We start from the raw sequence: 20,887 nt of genomic DNA, 5'->3' as shown, positions 1-20,887 counted from the left end.
ACCTCAAGAACTCTGCATCTTCCTTTGTAGCCGACACATACACATAGCAAGTCCTATCAATTATCTCTCCTAAATTTATTCATCCCTTTCTCTCTGACTCCGTTCCCATCACCGTTATTATTTGTCCCATGGAACACTGAAAAAAGCCATTGTTTTTCCATACCAACTCTTGTTCTCAGCCCCAAATCCAGTCTTTACACTTTAAGCAGAGCCTCTTCTATAGATGCATAGCTAATTATGTCACATCCAGGAGTAATTTCCCATCCAATTAAAGTAAAGCTCAAGTCCCTTTACACTACAATTTGTGTGAAAGAGGCCTCTAAAGTTGTGGAGTGCATGGCCTGTGTGGTCTATACCAAGGAAATTGGATTTTCTTTTGCCATTTTATCCACCTGTATCTCTCCTCCCTAATCTTTATCAGAATTGGAAGTTATGTTTCTTTTGTGTGTGTGTGTGTGTTTGTTTTTTTTTTTTGCGGTACGCGGGCCTCTCACTGTTGTGGCCTCTCCCATTGCGGAGCACAGGTTCCGGATGCGCAGGCTCAGTGGCCATGGCTCACAGGCCCAGCCGCTCCGCGGCATGTGGGATCCTCCCAGACCGGGGCACGAACCCGGGTCCCCTGCATCGGCAGGCGGACGCTCAACCATTGCGCCACCAGAGAAGTCCCTGAAGTTATGTTTTAAATAATGTATTTAAATAGTATATTTACTGATACACTGTCAGCTTCATTAAGACAGAAATGAGTTTTTCTAGCTCACCACTGTGTCCTTGTTCCCTAGCATAATACCCTAAACAGAACTAGTGCCAATAAATATATGTTGAATAAAGTAATGACAAAATGGTTGGCTGACAGTACAATAAATTGAATAATTTACTTTGAAATAAAGTTGAAGAGAGGTCATTGCTAGGTTTATAATTTTGTAAAGTAAAGATAATGAAACTCATTTTTTGGTTAAGGAAGTATTGATATCCCTTTGAGTATATCTAGCTTATTTTTCAAGGTCAGTTCAAGTGACCTCATTTTGGGGATGACGTCCATGAAAACACTAGCCCAAAATAATGTCTTGATTTTCTGATTTACTCTGGAAATATTTATCTCTACTATCCTTTTCAGCACTTGCAATATTCTGCCTCAACAAATTACCCAGAAGACACATGTGTTTACGTCCTTAAGCCCACTAGATAGCAGCTCTAAAGGACTCATTGACTCTTAGAAATGAAAGCATTTATTGTAAAATGAACAAAGGGGCTATTTAAAGATATCTAAGATAAATCACATACATAGTTATAAATTATACACACACTCAACTTACTTCGTATTTTGAGCAGTTGCCTGTCACTACTGAAGATCCTGGAGATATTAGTGGTGACATCTACACATCCATCATCACACAATCTCAGAAACTGTCCTAAGAATTTTGGAGCACTCCTTTTGCCATTGAAGACATAGATAAACAAAAGGCTCAGAATGGAGTATTGCATTGGTTTCCTTGCTGTCAGAAGCGTCATCCAGCATGGACAGAGAGAGCAGAGTATGTAAAATTGTGTATAAGAAGCCATTCTCCTTCTGAATTTGATTAATTAACAATAACACAGATTTATAAATTCAAGCTTCAGCAACTCAAAATTTTGCATATAATCCATCCATTCCTTTATACATTTTCTCTCAATATTCAGATGCTACACCATTCTAGCCCCAGCTCTTGGAGCAAGGGATACTGGGTTGATGATGACAGTGCTTGGTGTTAGTGCATTGCAGGAGACTGCAAAGTAAAACTGCAGGTCTATATGATTTCATTTGTTTGATGTTTTGATGAGGAGAATCTTAGCATACCATGGGAGTCTGTAGAAAAAGTGGGAGTCTGTGGGGCATTACAAAGGCATATCTTAGATGAAACCAGAAAGTCTTTTGGGACTTAGTCAAGAATAGACCAATCAGAAAGTGATTTCCAGGTCAAAGCAGTGGCATTTGCAAAAGCCTTAAGTTGAAAGAGAACCTGAGAAATTTGGGGACCTACAAACAAAGTAGATAATGAAGTGCCATCTGTTAGAGTTTTACTTAAAATCAAAAGAAAGCGATAGGGTTATAATTTATTTTAGATGCTATTACAAGCAAGAAGCTGGCAACTCGATTCAAACAGGCAAAACCATGTGGAAATATATGTGCTGATGTAAATGTAAGTCCAGAAGTTGAGGCGGCTATGGGAGTGACTCAACTCTTTGTCTCTGGTGCTATTTCCCTGATAATTCTGCTTTTGTACTCTCTTCTCTAGGCTGGTTTCTTTGGACTTCTTTATAGTGAATACATGGCTCTCACATTCCACAATATTCAGAATAAGAGTCTCTCATCTTGTGGCTTTCCTATAGGCTCAACAAAACTTCCTTTTCTGAAGCCTATAAAAAATTCCTCATATCCCATTGACCTGCATTGGTTCCATCTCCTGAGCCAACCCCTTTACAAGGGAAATGCTGTGTTGATGAGACAAACCTTAGATTTAAGGAACTAGTTATTATAATAACGGGAATAGAATTAATCTTGGACCAATTGAGTCAACCTCTTGATTGGCAAGTAAAGTAGTGGAGGAAAATATAATGTCTCCCTGAACCTCATGCTATTCATGCAGAAGCAAAAGACAACAACAAAATAATACTAAGAAGGGGAGAGGGGACATGAGGAATGGACAAACATATTTTCCTTTAGTTCCCTAAATCTAAAGAAAGGAAGTTTTGTTTAACCTACAAGAAAGCCACTAGAAGAGTAAATTCTAGGGTAAATTGCTTTATGTTCTTTCTTTTCTCATAATAAAGCAAAGCTTTCTTTAAGATTCAGCAAACATCTCGTCTCTAATAGCCTTTAACTAATATTTAAATATAGTGTTTTTTTTCTGTTAGTTCTTACCAACCAATGATTTTTACTATATATATGACAGTTATATAAGTGTTGTGCCTCAAAATGTTTTCTGTAAGCTATAGCTTTTTTATCATAAATTTTCATATTAAATAGTAAAAGCTTATCAACTTTTTAAAAAGTCAAGATTTAGGGTGGTCCAATTAACATTCCATGATTCTTCTTTCTTTTAACATGATAGTACAGGTACTTAAAGAAAAGATATCTTCGGGCTTCCCTGGTGGCGCAGTGGTTGAGAGTCCGCCTGCCGATGCAAAGGACGCGGGTTCATGCCCTGGTCCGGGAAGATCCTACATGCCGCGTAGCGGCTGGGCCCGTGAGCCATGGCCACTGAGCCTGCGCGTCCGGAGCCTGTGCTCCGCAACGGGAGAGGCCCATGTACCAAAAAAAAAAAAAAAAAGAAAAGATATCTTCCTCTCCATTTTTTCCCAACCAAATTAAAGTTGTGTTAGGGTTGCCTGGATACCAAGTGAGAACAAACGTGTAAGTAGAGATGTTTGTGTGTGATCCTGCTAGTTCCTGCATGGGTCAGCCTCCTCTGCCTTCGTTACTGCCCAGAGAATTTCCTCTGTCTGTCCCTTTCCCACTTCCCAACCCCACAGTGGAGCTTTAACAGGAAGTATTCCCAGATTATTTTCCTTTTTGTTGATCACATCAATATCTGAATCTTGATGATATATTATGATAGAAAAATAATGTTAGGCGGTACTGAAATTAAATTAATATCTCACCCCTTAGTTATTTTACTATGATTATTTTAAATCTGGTACTTTAAACTCAAAGTTAAATTGAGGGAGAAATTTGCCAGTATCTTATCACTAGACTGTAAGCTTCACCTGTGTATTTTTTCTTTATTGTTCGCTATTGTAATTGCACCACCTAGAGAGACTAGCACATCATGGACATTTAATGAGGAAATAAGTGATCAGTGAATGCACAGGATAACATGCTTGCACTCAAGAATTTTTGTCTGTTTATTTTTAAACATTTTGTTATGGAACATAAGAAAGAGAGAAAAGTGTACAAAACATAAATATTCAACTAAGTATCCTTTCATAAGGCTAATAACAGTGTAGCCATACAGATTAATAACTAGAAATTTCCTATAGCATAACAGAACTCCTATATGTTCTCTGATGTTAATGATTATTGTGATTTTTATGATAATTACATCTTTGCTTTTACTAATAGTTTTTGCACAATTATGCCTTTCTAAATGTTCTAGTTTATATTTGTCTAATTTAAAATTTTATACAAATGGAATCAAAGGGTAAATAATTATTTCATTGAACTTTCTTTTCTCAATGTTATATTTTTAGTTTCAGCAATGTTATTGCATATGAATATAGTGTTTTTTTTTTTTATTTTTGCATGGTATATAACAATTGTGGTAGGTAGAATCATAAGATGCCCTTTCCCCAATATCTCACACCATAATTGCCCTGACTGTGCATATAATGAGATATCTTCCCCATGATTATTTTACTATACATGTCAAATGGATTTTGCAGACAAAATTAAAGTTACTAATCAGTTGACTTTGAGTTAAGGAAAAGGGAGACTATTCATGTGGGCTCGTTCTAATTACATGAGCTCTTTCAAAGCTAAGAGCTTTCTGTAGCTAGTCCTAGAAGAGGAGAGAGAAATTCTAAGCATAAGGGGGATTTGACAGCAAGAAGTTTCTCTGTTGCTGAAATGGAAGACCTGAGAATGAGCTCCATGATCTTAGAGCCACCTGCTGCTGACAGCTGGCAAGAAGACTGGGACCTCAATCCTACAATCATAAGGAGCTATGTTTAACCAACAAGCTGAATGAGCTTAGAAGTAGATTCTTCTCCAGAGTCTCCAGATAAGGGTTTGTGTGACCCTGATTTGATAACTCTATCTAGCCATTCCAAATTTCTGACCTCCTGAACTGTGAGATAATATTGCATGCTGTTCTAAGCCACTACATTTGTTTCACAGCAAAAGAAAACTGATACAAGGTTGTAAATCTTGTTCATAATATATTTATACATTCAAATGTTGATGAATATTGGATTTTCCCCAGTTTAGTCCCATCATATACAATGCAGTAATGAAACTTCTTGTGCATATCTCCTGGTTGACAGGTGCATATGTTTCCATGGATATATACATGTAAGTGTAGCTGCTGAATTAGAACATATACCATTCTATTGGGTGTTTAGTGGTTGCTCATTAGGGTTTCTTTAACATTTTTTGTAGTTACTAATGAGTTCGAGAATCTTCACAAATGTCCATCGATAATATAGAAATTTTGTCTTTTGAAATGGCTATATAAATGCCTTATACATATTTTACAGTAGGTGATTTGTCTTTGTATTACCAGTTTCTGGAAGTTCTTTTATTTTCCTGGTTTGAGCCCATTGTTCAATATAGGTTGTTGATAACTTCTCCTAATCTGTGCTTATTCTTTCTCTTTTACTGCTATTTTTTGATGAACACAGATTCTTAAATGCAATGTAATCTAATGTATCAGTTTTTCTCCTTATTATTCAAGATTTTGTATGCTGTTTATGTTTCTTCTCTACGCTATAGTCATAAAAATATTCTAAGTACCTTCTGACTTCTTTATTCTTGTTCTTTTCATATTAAGATCTTAAATATATCTGGCATTGGTTTCGGTCCACAATGGGACCAAGAATGTTTTTCTTTCACCATATGGATGTCTAAGTAACCCATTAATAATTTTTTAAAAAATCAACTACTTTCCCACTTCAGTGAAGTGCCACCATTGTCATATATTGTGTTTACGTATGTGGTGTTTGCTGTCTGAATTCACAATTTTGTTCCATTTATCCATTTCTATATTTTCTTCTTATACCCTAATGCCCTAATTACATTTTCATAATGATTCTGGATTTTTTTAGGTGAAAGTTTTCCCTTTTTTATTTTTTCGTTAAGCATACCTCTACTCTTGCTTTATGAATTTCAATATTAGAATCAGCTTTTCAAGTTAAAAAAATTGTCAGGATTTTATTGGCATATCATTATATCTATAAATAAATTTCAGGGGAGGACTAACATTTTACAATATTGACTTTTCAAAAGAAAAGGTATGGTATATATCTCCATTTATTTTGTTCATCATAGTCTCTTAATAATGAGTTATAGTTTTCTAGATGTTTTCTCATCTATTTTTGCTAAGTTCCAGTTCTGGGTATTTTACAGTTCTGATGCTTTTAAATAGTAACATTCTTTTAATATTCAGTCCTTCTCGGTATATGAATTTTGTTTTTTTATATTGAAAGTGTAATCAGAAATCTTGCTAAAATCACCTACTAAGCTCTCATATATTATCTGTAGATTTTGAATTTTCTACATCATGGTCTCACCTGGAAATGATATCAGGCTTATTCCCTCCCAACCCTCATACTTGTTTCTGCCCTCCTGTAATACTCTGATTAATAGAAGTAGAAACAATGAGTTTTCTAGATATGTTTTAAAAGGGAAAGATTTCAAAATTTCACAATTGAGTAAAATATTTACTGGCTTTGTTTCACCTAGATTTATTTTATCACATTAAGGAAAATCACTTCTGTTTCAAGTTTGCTAAAGATATAAAGTGAATAGATGACAAATTTCTTTAAATGTTTTCTTTTCTGGATTTCTTTTATAAATAAATTTTCTCTTTTATTCTATCAATGAGTATAAAATGAGTTGAATTTTTTCAAATGTAAAGCAAAATTTGCATTCATGAAAAAATAACTAAGCGGATCACAATATATTATCTACATTGCTGTCTATCTATCTCAATTTCTTAATTTGGTTTGCTAATATTTCATTTAGGATATCCTTATATCTACTCATATATGAGGTTGGCATTCAATTTTATTTTTAGTATTGTTTTTTGTTAAGTTTTGATATTAAGACTATAGCATTAGAAAATAGCTTGGGAAATGCTCTGTATTTAATACATGCCAGAGGAGTTTCTATAAGAGTTAGTTTTGTCTCTACATGTTTAATAGAATTCACCAGTGAATTCATCTGGTAATGGATATTTTTTGTGGATTACTAATACAGATTTAATGTTTTTATTTTAAAGATTTATTATGATTTTCTATTTCTACTCTCATTTTTGATAAATTATATTTATACAGAAAATTGTCAGTTTCATTTATATTTTCATAGTTATTGGCATAAAGTTGTTCATAATCTCCTCACTGCAGTATTTGTAATGATATTCCCGTTTTAATTTTGATTTTGGTGATCTGTGCCTCCTCTCTTTTTCTCTTGATTAGTCTCATCATTGCTTATCAACTTTGTTGTTATTTTTTCAAATATTTTTCAAAGTTATTTTTCTTTTGCTGATGCTTCCTATTATTTGTCTGGTATTTTTTAAGTGGTTCTCATATTACTAAAATATTCCATTTCTTCTACATTCTTGTGTCTAATTTGTACTTTTCTCTAACTGCTAACTCTTGCTCTTTTCCTTTAAAAATAAAGTGGTTTTATGATTCCTTTCCTTCTGCTGACTTTGGGTTTTGTTTGTTTGTCTTTCTATAGTTGCTTTAGGCCTAAGCCTAGGTTTGTGATTTATTTATTTATTTTATTTGTGATTTTTCTTGTTTCCTGAGGTAAGATTTTATTGCTATAAACTTCCCTCTTAGAACTACTTTTGCTGCATTCTGTAGGTTTTGGATCATCATGTTTTCATTTTCATTTATCTCTAGGTATTTTTTGATTTCTTCAGCGATCTCTTGGTTATTTAGTACTATACTGTTTAGCCTACATGTGTCTGTGTTTTTTACAGTTTTTTTCTTGTAGTTGATTTCTAATCTCATAAGCGTTTTGGTCAGAAAAGATGCTTGATATGATTTCAATTTTCTTAAATTTACCGAGGCTTGATTTGTGACCCAAGATGTGATCTATCCTGGAGAATGTTCCATGTGCACTTGAGAAGAATGTGTATTCCGCTGCTTTTGGATGGAATGTTCTATAAATATCAGTTAGTCTATCTGGCCTAATGTGTCATTTAAGGCCTGTGTTTCCTTATTGATTTTCTGTCTGGATGATCTGTCCATTGATGAAAATGGGGTGTTAAAATCCCCCACAATTATTGTGTTACTGTCAATTTCTCCTTTTACGGCTGGTAGTATTTGCCTTATATACTGGGGTGCTCCTGTGTTGGGTGCATATATATTTACAATTGTTATATCTTCTTGGATTGATCCCTTGATCATTATGTAGTATCCTTCTTTGTCTCTTGTAAAAATCTTTATTTTAAAGACTATCTTGTCTGATATGAGTATCACTACTCCAGCTTTCTCTTGATTTCCATTTGCATGGAATATCTTTTTCCATTCCCTTTCAGTATCTATGTGTTCCTAGGTTTGAAGTGGGTCTCTTGTAGACAGCATATATATGGGTCTGGTTTTTGTATCCATTCAGCCAGTCTATGTCTTTTGATTGGAGTATCTAATCCACTTACATTTAAGGTAATTATTGATATGTATGTCCTTATTGCCATGTTTTAATTATCATGTCTCCTTTAGCAAAGGGATTCTGTTTAAAGTGTACATTTCTTAACTTTAAATTACATAAGAGTGGTAGGGAAACTTACAGTCTGATTTCTGTTTTAATGGAATTTGGTTAGGAAAATTTTTCTCTGACTTAAATCTTTTGAAATGTGTTAAGGTTTTATTTTATGTCCTATTATATAGACTTTTTTGTAAATGTTCTATGTATCCATAAAATTATTTATCTTCTGTAGTTTTAGGGAGTATTCCTCTACATTTTACTATTAGGTCAAATGTGTTAATTTCATAGCTCAAATCTGAAACTTTAACTTTACTGTTCCTGCTGTTCTATCAAAGAGTGAGACATTAAAATTTCCCATTATAACATAGAAGTTGTCTTGAACTTTTTTAGTTTTGAGAAGCTTTCCATTTCAATTTAGGTTATAAAATGCATACATATTTAAAATTATTTTATCTTACTAGTGACATAAAATATATTTTTATGATTAAGAGGAGTCCCTCTTCATATCTAGCAATACTTTATCCCTTAATGATTATTTTATTTCACATTAATATAGCCATATCTGCTTTCTTTTGCTTGTTAGTATGATATAACTAAGTTTTAACCTTTATTTTCAAGTTTTCATGTGCTAAAGTTTCAGATGGCTATCTTATGAGAAATATGTGGTCAAGTTTTATTTTTATACTCAAACTACTAACTTTTATCTTTTAATTAGAAGACCTTAATCCATTTATATTACGATAATTCTAACTAATTATGACTTTAAATCTAGCACCTTTACGAACGCTTTTCATTTCTACTTTCATTTCCATATACACTTTAGGTTCTTGACTTCTTTAAGACTGTGGGTTTTTTAAATTCCTGCCTTGTTTTTCTCAGTTATTTGTAAGATCACATAGTCTTCTGTTATTTTATGTGTTGCTCTGCATACAAAGCTTTCCAATAGAGCTTTCTGTCATATGGAAATGTTCTGTATCTGTGTTGTCCAATATAATACCTGTTAGATGCCTATGACTACTGAGAACTTTCAATGTTGGCTAGTGTGACTGAAGCATTGCATTTTAATTAATTTATATTAATTGTAGATATAAATAGATAGATAAGTTTAAATAGATAGTGCTATTGGAAAGAATAGCATAGAAATTACAACCTGAATCCTTTACATAACAAAGCTTAGCAATATTTCATTCTTTTTGCTTACTCCCTGTTGATATACAGTCCTTCAGAAACTCTAGATTTATGTACTACTTCATTCCTAAGTTATATAAATTTATATATCTATATGAACACTATATATATATTTTTTACTTTCACAAAATAATATTTTCTTTTATAGTTTCAGTGGTATATACACAAAACTGTGTAAACATTAATATGCACACACATGTAAGTATATGCATGTATATATGTGTCATATATGTGTATACATACAAACATACTTACATGCATTTAAATATTCACTTCCATTTTCATGGCTGTCAATGTCATTCTGCATCTGTAATGACATATGGTGTCATTCTTCCTATTGAAGAAAACCTTTTATAATTTCCTATAATAAAGCTCTTCTTGTTGCAAGGTCCTGTTAACTTTTGTCACTCTATGCTTGAAGGATGTCTTCACTAAATATACAATTCTAGGTTGGCAGTCATTTCTATAAACACATTGTGGAGTTGAGTTTTAGTTTCTATCTTATAAAATTAATCTGGCAGTCTCAGTATATTTTTTTCCTTGAAGATATTCTCCATTTTTTCCTAGCTTTATTGAGGTTAAAAACTGCTTCTTGGGCTTCCCTGGTTGCGTAGTGGTTGAGAGTCCACCTGCCAATGCAGGGGACACAGGTTCATGCCCAGGTCTGGGGAGATCCCACATGCCGCGGAGTGGCTGGGCCCGTGAGCCATGGCCACTGAGCCTGCGCGTCCAGAGCCTGTGCTCCGCAACGGGAGAGGCCACAACAGTGAGAGGCCCATGTACCGCAAAAAAAAAAAAAAAAAAGAACTGCTTCTTCTCTCAGAGGTTCTACAATTTTTCAGTGAGGTGTTTATTCATGTGGTTTCCTTTTATTTATCATCTTTGTGGGTTTTTAAAAATTATTAGATCTGTGTTTAGATTTCTTTAATAAATTCTGAAAAAGTTCAGAGGTTACATCTTCAAATATTGCTTCTTCTTTTTTTTTAATTGGGGTATAGTTGATTTACAATGTTGGGTTAATTTCTGCTGTACAGTTAAGTGAATCAGCTATATGTATACATATATCCCCTGTTTATTGGATTCCTTCCCATTTAGGTCACCAGAGAGCATTGAGTAGAATTCCCTGTGATATAAAAGAGGTTCTCATTACTGATGTATTCTATACATAGTAGTGGATATACATCGATCCCAATCTTGCAATTCATCCCAGCCCGCTTCCCCACCTTGGTGTCCATACATATTTTTTTAATAAATGTATTTTTTAAATTTATTTTTGGCTGTGTTGGGTCTTCGTTTCTGTGCAAGGGCTTTCTCTGGTTGTGGCAAGTGGGGGCCACTCTTCATCATGGTGCATGGGCCTCTCACTGTTGTGGCTTCTCTTGTTGCGGAGCACAGGCTCCAGATGCACAGGCTCAGTAGTTGCGGCTCACAGGCCCAGTTGCTCCACAGCATGTGGGATCTTCCCAGACCAGAGCTTGAACCCATATCCCCTGCATTGGCAGGCAGATTCTCAACCACTGCACCACCAGGGAAGCCCCATACATTTTTCATCTACGTCTGTGTCTCTATTTCTGCTTTGCAGATATGTTCATCTATACCATTTTTCTAGATTCCACATATATGCGTCAATATATGATATTGTTTTATTCTCTTTCTAACTTACTTCACTCTATGACAGTCTCTAGGTCCACATTTGTCTCTAAAAATGACCCATTTCCATTCCTTTTAATGGCTGAGTAATATTCCATTGTATATATGTACCACATGTTCTTTATGCATTCATCTATTGATGGACATTTAGGTTACTTCCACTTCCTAGCTATTGTAAATAGTGCTGCAGTGAACACTGGGATGCATGTGTCCTTTTGAATTATGGTTTTCTCTGTGTATATGCCCAGGAGTGGGATGGCTGGGTCACATGGTAGTTGTATTTTTAGTCTTTTAAGGAACTCCATACTGCTCTCCATAATGGCTGTATCAATTTAAATGCCCACCAACAATGAAAAAGGGTCCCCTTTTCTCCACACCCTTTCCAGCATATACTGTTCATAGATTTTTTGATGATGGCCATCCTGACCAGTGTGAGGTAATAAATCATTGTAGATTTGATTTACATTTCTTTAATAATCAGTGATGTTGAACATGTTTCCATGTGCCTCTTGGCCATATGTATGTCTTGCTTGGAGAAATGTCTATTTGGGTCTTCTGCCCATTTTGTGATTCCATTGTTTGTTTTTTTGATATTGAGCTTCATGAGCTGTTTATATATTTAGGAGATTAATCCTGTGTCAGTTGCTTCATTTGCAAATATTTTCTCCCATTCTAACAGTTATCTACTCATCTTGATTATGGCTTCCTTTGCTGTGCAAAAGCTTTTAAATTTAATTATGCCCCATTTGTTTATTTTTGTGTTTATTTTCATTGCTCTAGGAGGTGGGTCAAAAAAGATTCCACTGTGATTTAGGTCAAAGAGTGTCATTCCTAAGTTTTCCTCTAAGAGTTTTATAGTATCCAGTCTTGCATATAGGTCTTTAATCCATTTTGAGTTTATTTTTGTGCATGGTGTTAGGGAGTGTTGTAATTTCATTCTTTTACATGTAGCTGTCCAATTTTCCCAACACCATTTATTGAAGAAACGGACTTTTCTCCATTATATTTTCTTGCCTCCTTTGTCATAGATTAGGTGATGATGTGTGTATTTATCTCTGGGTTTTCTATTCTATTCTATTGATCTATATTTCTGTGTTTGTGCTGGTACCATACTGTTTTGATGACTGTAGCTTTGTAGTGTAGTCTTAAATCAGGACCCCTGATTCCTCCAGCTCTGTTTTTCTTTCTCAAGATTGCTCTTGCTATTTGGGGTCTTTTGTGTTTCTGTACAAATTGTAATTTTTTTTGTTCTAATTCTGTGAAAAATGCCATTGGTAATTTGATACAGATTGAAGTGAATCTGTAGATTGGTTTGGGTAGTATAGTAATTTTCACAATAGTGATTCTTCCAATCCAAGAACACGATATATCTCTACATCTGTTTGTGTCATATTTGATTTATTCCATCAGTATCTTATAGTTTTCTGAGTACAGGTCTTTACTCCTTAGGTAGGTTTATTCCTGGGTATTTTATTCTTTTCCTTTCAATAGTAAATGGGATTGTTTTCTTAATTTCTCTTTCTGATCTTTTGTTGTTAGTGTATTGGAATGCAAGAGATTTCTGTGCATTAATTTTATATCCTGCAACTTTACCAAATTGTTTGATTAGTTCTAGTAGTTTTCTGGTGGCATCTTTCAGATTATCTATGTATAGTATCATGTCATCTGCAAATAGTGACGATTTTACTCCTTTTCCAATTAGTATTCTTTTGTTTCTTTTTCTTCTCTGATTGCCGTGGCTAGGACTTCCAAAACTATGTTGAATAAGAGTGGTGTGAGTGGACATCCTTGTCTTGTTCCTGATCTTAGAGTAAATACTTTCAGTTTTTCACTATTGAGAATGATGTCTGCTGTGGGTTTGTCATATATGGCCTTTATTATGTTGAGATAGGTTTACTCTATGCCCACTTTCTGGAGAGTTTTTATCATCAATGGTTGTAGAATTCTGTCAAAAGCTTTTTCTGCATCTATTGAGAGAATAATATGGTTTTCTTCTTCAATTTGTTAATATGGTGTATCACATTGATTGACTTGCATGTATTAAAGAATCTTTGCATCCCTGAGATAAACTCCTCTTGATCATGCTGTGTGATACTCTTTGTGTGCTGTTTGCTAGTATTTTGTTGAGGACTTTTGTGTCTATGTTCATCATTGATATTCGTCTGTAATTTTCTTTTTTTGTGATATCTTTGTCTGGTTTTGGTATCACAGTGATGGTGGCCTCATAGAAGGAGCTTGTAGATTTCAAAAATCTACAATTTTTTGAAAGAGTTTGAGAAGGATTGGTGTTAGCTCTTCTCTAAATGTTTGATGCAATTCACCTGTGAAATCAACTGGTCCTGGACTTCTTTTGTTGGAAGATTTTTAATCACAGTTTCAATGTCATTACTTGTGTTTGGTATGTTTATATTTTCTATTTCTTCCTGGTTCAGTCTTGGAAGGTTGTACCTTTCTAAGAATTTGTCTATTTCATCCAGGTTGTTGATTCAGTTGGCATATAGTTGGTTGTAGTAGTCTCTTAGGATCATTTTTATTTCTGCATTGTCTGTTGCAATTTCTAATTTTATTTATTTGAATCCTCTCCCTTTTTTTCTTGATGAGTCTGGCTACAGGTTTATCAATTTTTTTATCTTCCAAACAACCAGCTTTTAGTTTCATTGATTTTGCTATTATTTTCTTCATTTCTATTTCATTTACAATATTTCTGCTCTGATTTTTATGATTTCTTTTCTTCTACAAACTGTGGGCTTTGTTTGTTCTTTTTCGCTAGTGGCTTTAGGTGTAAGTTTATGTTGTTTTTTGAGATTTTTCTTGTTTCTTGAGGTAGGATTGTATTGCTATAACCTTGCCTCTTAGAACAGTTTGCCACGTCTAATAGATTTTGGGTCATTGTGTTTTCCTTGTCATTTGTTTCTATGTGGTTTTTCTTAAATTTCCTTTTTGATTTCTTAGGTGATCTCTTGGTTATTTAGTAGCATACTGTTTAGCCTCCATGTGTTTGTGTTTTTTACAATTTTTTTTTTTCCTGCAATTAATTTCTAATCTCATAGCATTGTTGTTGGAAAAGATGCTTGATATGATTTCAATTTTCTTAAATTTGCCAAGGCTTGATTTGTGACCCAAAATGTGTTCAATCCTGGAGAATGTTCAGCGTGCACTTGAGAAGAATGCTTACTCTGCTGCTTTTGGATTGAATGTTCTAAAAATATCAATTAAGTCTATATGGTCTAATGTGTCGTTTAAAGCTTGTGTTTTCTTATTAATTTTCTGTCTGTATGATCTGTCCCTTGGTGTAAGTGAGGTGTTAAATTCCCCCACTATTATTCTGTTACTGTTGATTTCCTCTTTTGTAGCTTTTAGCATTTGTCTTATGTATTGAGGTGCTCCTATGTCAGGTGCATAAGCATTTATAATTGTAATATTTTATTCTTGGACTGATCCCTTGATCATTATGTAGTGTCCTTCCTTGTGTCTTGTAACTCTCCTTATTTTAAAGTCTATTTTCTCTGATATGAATATTGCTACTCCAACTTTCTTTTGTTTTCCACTTGCATGCAATATCTTTTCCCTTCCCCTCACTTTCAGTCAGTATGTGTCTCTAAGTCTGAAGTAGTCTCTTGTAGAGAGCATATATATTGGTCTTGTTTTTGCATCCATTCTGCCAGTCTATGTCTTTTGGTTGGAGCATTTAATCCATTTACATTTAAGGTAATTATCAATATATATGTTCTTATTACCATTTTGTTAATTGTTTTGGGTTTGTTTTTGTAGGTCTTTTTCTTTTCTTGTGTTTTCCACCTAGAAAAGTTCCTTTAGCATTTGTTGTAAAGCTGATTTGGTGGTGCTGAATTCTCTTAGCTTTTGCTTGTCTGTAAAGCCTTTGACTTCTCCATCAAATCTGAAGGAGATCCTTGCTGGGTAGAGTAATCTTGGTTGTTTGTTTTTACCTTTCATCACTTTAAATATGTCCTGCCACTGCCTTATGGTCTGCAGAGTTTCTGCTGAAAAATCAGCTGATCATCTTGTGGGGATTCCCTTGTATGTTATTTATTTCTTTTCCCTTGCTGCTTTTAATATTTGTTCTTTGAATTTAATTTTTGTTACTTTAATTAGTATGTTGTTCGGCATGTTTCTCCTTGGGTTTATTCTGTGTGGGACTCTCTTCTCTTCCTGGATTTTGGTAGCTATTTCCTTTCCTATGTTAGGGAAGTTTCTGACTATAATCTCTTCAAATATTTTCTCAGACACTTTCTCTTTCTTTTCATCTTCTAGGATCCCTATATTTCCAATGTTGGTGCATTTAATGTTGTCTCAGAGTTCTCTGATACTGTCCTCATTTCTTTTCATTCTTTTTTCTTTATTCTGCTCCCCAGTAGTTATGTCCACCATTCTATCTTCCAGCTCACTTATTTGTTATTCTGCCTCAGTTATTATGCTATTGATTATTTCTAGTGTATTTTTCATTTCTGTTAATGTGCTGTTCATCACTTTTTGTTTGTTTTCTAGTTCTTCTAGGTCCTTGTTAAACGTTTCTTGCATCTTCTCAATCTGTGCCTCCATTCTGTTTCCAAGATCTTGAATCATCTTTACTATCATTACTCTGAATTATTTTTCAGGTAGATTGCCTATTTCCTCTTCATTTATTGTTTCTTACTCATGCTCTCTTCTCATTGTAGCCCTCCAAATAATTAGAGGCTTGACTTTCCTATTCTATAACTTATTCTTTTAACCTTTCTCCACTTCCTGCATTTGTTTCTTTCAGATTTATTTTTGATATTTTCACCTCACTCATATTTCATTCAGTAATTCCTTCTTCATAGTTGTCTAATTTGTTGTTTTTATTCATCTGGTATACACTTTGTTTTTATTATATATATATTTTTAGTTTTAGAAATCATGTTTATTTGCTTTTAATATTTGCTATTCAACTTTTTAGCTTATTCATTTTTTTTTTTATTTTATATTGGAGTACAGTTGATTAGCAATGTTGTGTTAGTTTCAGTACAACAAAGTGATTCAGTTATACATATACATGTATCTATTCTTTCCAAATTCTTTGCCCAATTAGGTTGTTAAAGAATATTGAGCAGAATTCCCTGTGCTATATAGTAGGTCCTTGTTGGTTATACATTTTAAATATAGCAGTGCATACATGTCAATTCCAAACTCCCTAACTGCCCCTTCCCCACCCATCTTCTCCCTGGTAACCATAATTTTTTTCTATATGTCTGTGAGTCTGTTTCTGTTTTGTAAATAAGTTCATTTGTATCATTTTTGTTTAGATAGTGCATATAAGCAATATCACATGATATTTTACTTTATCTGTCTTACTTCACTCAGTATGAGAATCTCTAGGTCCATCCATGTTGCTGCAAATGTCATTATTTCATTCTTTGTAATGGCTGAGTATTATTCCATTGTATATATGTAACACATCTTTTTTATCCATTTTTCTGTCTATGGACATTTAGGTAGCTTCCATGTCTTGGCTATTGTAAACATCACCACAATGAACACTGGGGTGCATATATCCTTTCGAACTATGCTAAGAGTTTTTAAAACAGTTTAAAGCTCCCTAAAAATCACTTTTATCTTAATTTAAATTTGCAAACATAGTAATCAGAGTTGTTCTAAATTCTGTGTGGAGTATTTCCAATTTCTGACTGCCCGTAGTTATTGTCTAATTGCATTTAATGGTTCTTACTCATGTCAGTTTGTCTCCTTGTGTCCCTGGTTATTTTTGGTTAAGCTTGAAAAACTGTAATAAAAAATTGTGACCAAGGATATTATTTATCCCACTGAGTATTTTTATTTTCTTTCTGATGCCCACATATACTAAGAACTTATAGGATAGTTTAATTCAATTTGGGGAATTGAGCTGTTTCTAGGGTGCTCTAGGTTACTCAATACCAAGCTGCAATTTGTGCAGGTGCTTGTTCATTGCCATTTAATCCTACTTCCAAAGATGCAGTGCTTTGAATCTCTACCCAAAATATGAGGGTTCTACCAGGACCATGTATAAGTGAACTTAGACTAAACTTTTTATTCCCTAATCACATGAGGTAAAAAACTAGCCTCTCAACTCTTCTGCATAGTCAAATTATCACAGAGAAACAACATCTCTAAAAGCGTGGTTTAGTCATCTGGATGTTTGCCTTCTGCCTTCTGCTTAAGTTTGATCTGGTCATTTTGGAAACTAAAACTAAAGCCACAACAACAACAGCAAAGAAACAGCCTTAGACACTGTTGTACCAAACCCTGTTTAGACTATACCTGAAGTGCAAATTTCATGAAATTATGCTGTTTGATGAGGAAATTATGATGATTTATGGGATACCTTTATAATCTCTATAGCTAGGGAAAAAGGCATTACCAATGATCACACTTCCTAGTTTTTCCCACAGTAATTATAATCTAAAAGCTTTCAATCTTATGACCTACTTGATGATGAAAATATTCTAGTGGATGCTTTTATTTCAGATGGATTTTACTACTTATTACATCTCCATTTCTTTCTTGAAAAGAAAATGCGTTGTGGAAGAGACATTCTAACATTGCCACTATGATTTTGACATGAGAGTATTTATGTAACTTTATTACAATTTTGCCTCTGAAAAGAAAGTAGATTTTTATTTTAAAAGTGTCTGCCAAATCAAAGTACCCTTTCTTATACAGACAAAGGCCTTCTACAATTTATGTCAGATTCCTGTGTATTGCTAATGTCTCCTATTCTCCTACATCTTAGAAACATTTTATGCTATAGTTTTAAAACTCAAAATTTGTGTAAATTAATGGAAATATTTTATGTGCATAAGTCACATATGAATTTAAAATCAGTTCATTTAGGGTATTATATCTTCAAAGACTCAAGTACATAAGACTTGTGGATAATCTTCATTTGACCTTTAGTTTATTTCATGAATTAGAAATTACTCTAGTTTATTTCATGAATTAGAAATTACAAAAATATAACCAGAAAGAAAATAAATTTCCCCTTTAGTATATCATATTTTATTTCCTAAATATCCCTGCAGTGATGTGGGTTAGACTTATTTCACTGAAACGCATAGTTGTGATTAGAAAACCAAAGATTGGGAGATACTATTTGGTCATAACCAGAGACCTTAACAGTAATAAAATAATTTGTTAACTTTTATTTAATTATTTAGAGGTTGTTTACATAAGATAACAAAATTACGTTCTGAATTTTCTGAATAAAAGACGCCTAATACATATAACCTCAGAATTACTCATGTCAAAAGGCTTCTGAGGGCTTCGCTGGTGGCACAATGGTTGAGAGTCCACCTGCCGATGCAGGGGACACGGGTTCATGCCCTGGTCCGGGAAGAGTCCTCATGCCGTGGAGCAGCTGGGCCCGTGAGCCATGGCCACTGAGCCTGTGTGTCCGGAGCCTGTGCTCCACAATGAGAGAGGCCACAACAGTGAGAGGCCCGCATACCGAAAAAAAAAAAGAAAGTCTTCTGAGCTAGTCTGTTCTGTTATAAGTCAGTAACTATGGGAAAGGGCCTGTGTGACAAAGGTTATGAAGCAGAATTTAAAAGCCCTATTTGGTATATTAAGGAGCACTTACTCAAATTTTTATAAAAGAGACAAATTAATTGCCAGTGTTGGTGTGGGTGGTAATGTGTAAAGCTGTCGATGTTGATTATCTCAATCTTCAATACAGCCCTGTGAGTTAAAGAGTACTAATTCTCTAACTCATGATGAGAGTTCCCTTTTTCTCATTGAAAGATGAAAAACATCAACGTTTTCTTAAATTGTCCAGTGCCTTAAAGTTACCAAATAACACAACCATGATTTGGACCTAGTCAATGTGGCTCCAGAGTCTGCTCTTTTAAAGCTGTATCTGAATTCTTTTCTGTATAAATGGAAGTGTGTAGATAAGAGATCAAGAGAAAGCTACCAACCGCCCCCCTCCAAAATAAAAGATGCTGATTAAAATAACACTTAGCATATGAGAAGGTGAATTTGAAAGAGTGAGCTCAGAATTCACTGGGCACCATCATGAAAATGCCAGTGATGTTTGAATAGGGTGTAGGCTCCAGAGCTATGAAGCTTTCCATGAGAAACAGTAATGAGAGGTATGGGAAGACAGGAGCAGCAGGTATGGAAAAGACAGGAGCAGCAGGCGTATTTAACAGACCGTCTGGCTCTCTGTCTAGTGAGCAAGATTTGGGTTCTTAACATCATTTAGATGGTTAATAAGGAAGCAAGTTGCTAGTAGCAACAACCAATTTCTCTGCATTTAATTTTACACAAATAAAACCCAAGCACGCACAGTGCTGCATTTCAGTAGAGTTCCAGTGCATCTTTCTGTCTCTTTAACTCATTTGTAATAGAGCCGTCTCTGGGAGAACAAAGTGTATTTGTCAAGAGAGTAGGTTAAGCTGAGGTAAAAAGGGAAAAAAAAACAGTGCTTGAATACAGCAAAAATGTATTTCTTACACACATACACACCCAACTGTGGATTTTGCTCATCATAGTTACTCTAGAATCTAGGAAACCAGAGGCTTTATCTTAAAGTATATTTCGAAAATTATTGAAACAGGAGGAAAGAATTTGGAGAATTGCACACTAGCTTTTAAAGCTTCCACTTAAGCGTAAGATACACCATCACTTCTACTGGCCAAAGCAAGTCATGTGGTCAGTCATCCTTACCTTAAAAGAGAGCAGAGAAATGAAATGTTATAATACCTGGAAATTCATGGCAATGAACATAAGTGACTGTCACACACAGAAGAAGTATGACACAAAATCCTAGGAAATTTTATGGTCTTTCCTCAAGCAACCAGGTGTAGGAAATGGGTCAGAAATTAAGAGTAGTATAATGCCGCTTTCCTTCAGAAATAACATGCTATAACGTACTGAGTATCTTCAGTCACTCAATTCAAATGAATGATAGAGGTTTTTGCCCTGGAATAAGAATTCTTATTTTTTTAAACTTTTTTTTTTTTTTTACTTTGTTCAGACAGTAAAGAATATTAATTGTCTGATTCACCATTTTTTATCGAACTATCTGACAGTGGCCCTTTGATGGAAGAAAGCAGGAGTGAGAAGAAATCAAACTTACAACATCTGCCAGAACCAGTGATCTACAGGGGCCTAAAATCTGAGCAGCCTTTTTAATAGCTCAGTCAGGCATGTGCAGGAACACTTTAGGGCAGTGAGCTGTTCAGGTATTGATATATTAGAGTTGGCACCTATGGAGAGATACCTGAGGTGAGAAATAAGATGCAATTTCAAATACATAAATAAGTTCTGCCTGCAAAGTTTTTTTCTCAGAGAAGAACATAAAAAATAACCTTATGAAGCAATGTTCCTTTCCCTTGTCAAATTGCTTTAGTTATCCAAAAATAGTCATAATATTTTCTTTTTATAAAATAGCTTAAAAATTTAACTTAGATCTCTTTTAATTACTTCAATAAATAATGATTGGATTAGTGCAAGTAAATAAATTCTATATTCCATTTTTACTTAATTGAGGCAAGTATAATATACAATTTGGAAGAAATTATTATGATTCTTTAGGACAATCATTCAACTGGATAGAGAATTTTAGTAATTTAAAATATGTTTATTCTTCAAGTTAAAAAATCCCTGATGTATACAAGCAAGGAA

The sequence above is a fragment of the Phocoena sinus genome, chromosome 13 (assembly GCF_008692025.1).
Source record: "Phocoena sinus isolate mPhoSin1 chromosome 13, mPhoSin1.pri, whole genome shotgun sequence".
Lineage (NCBI taxonomy): Eukaryota > Metazoa > Chordata > Mammalia > Artiodactyla > Phocoenidae > Phocoena > Phocoena sinus.
Note: the sequence above shows the minus strand (reverse complement) of the source record.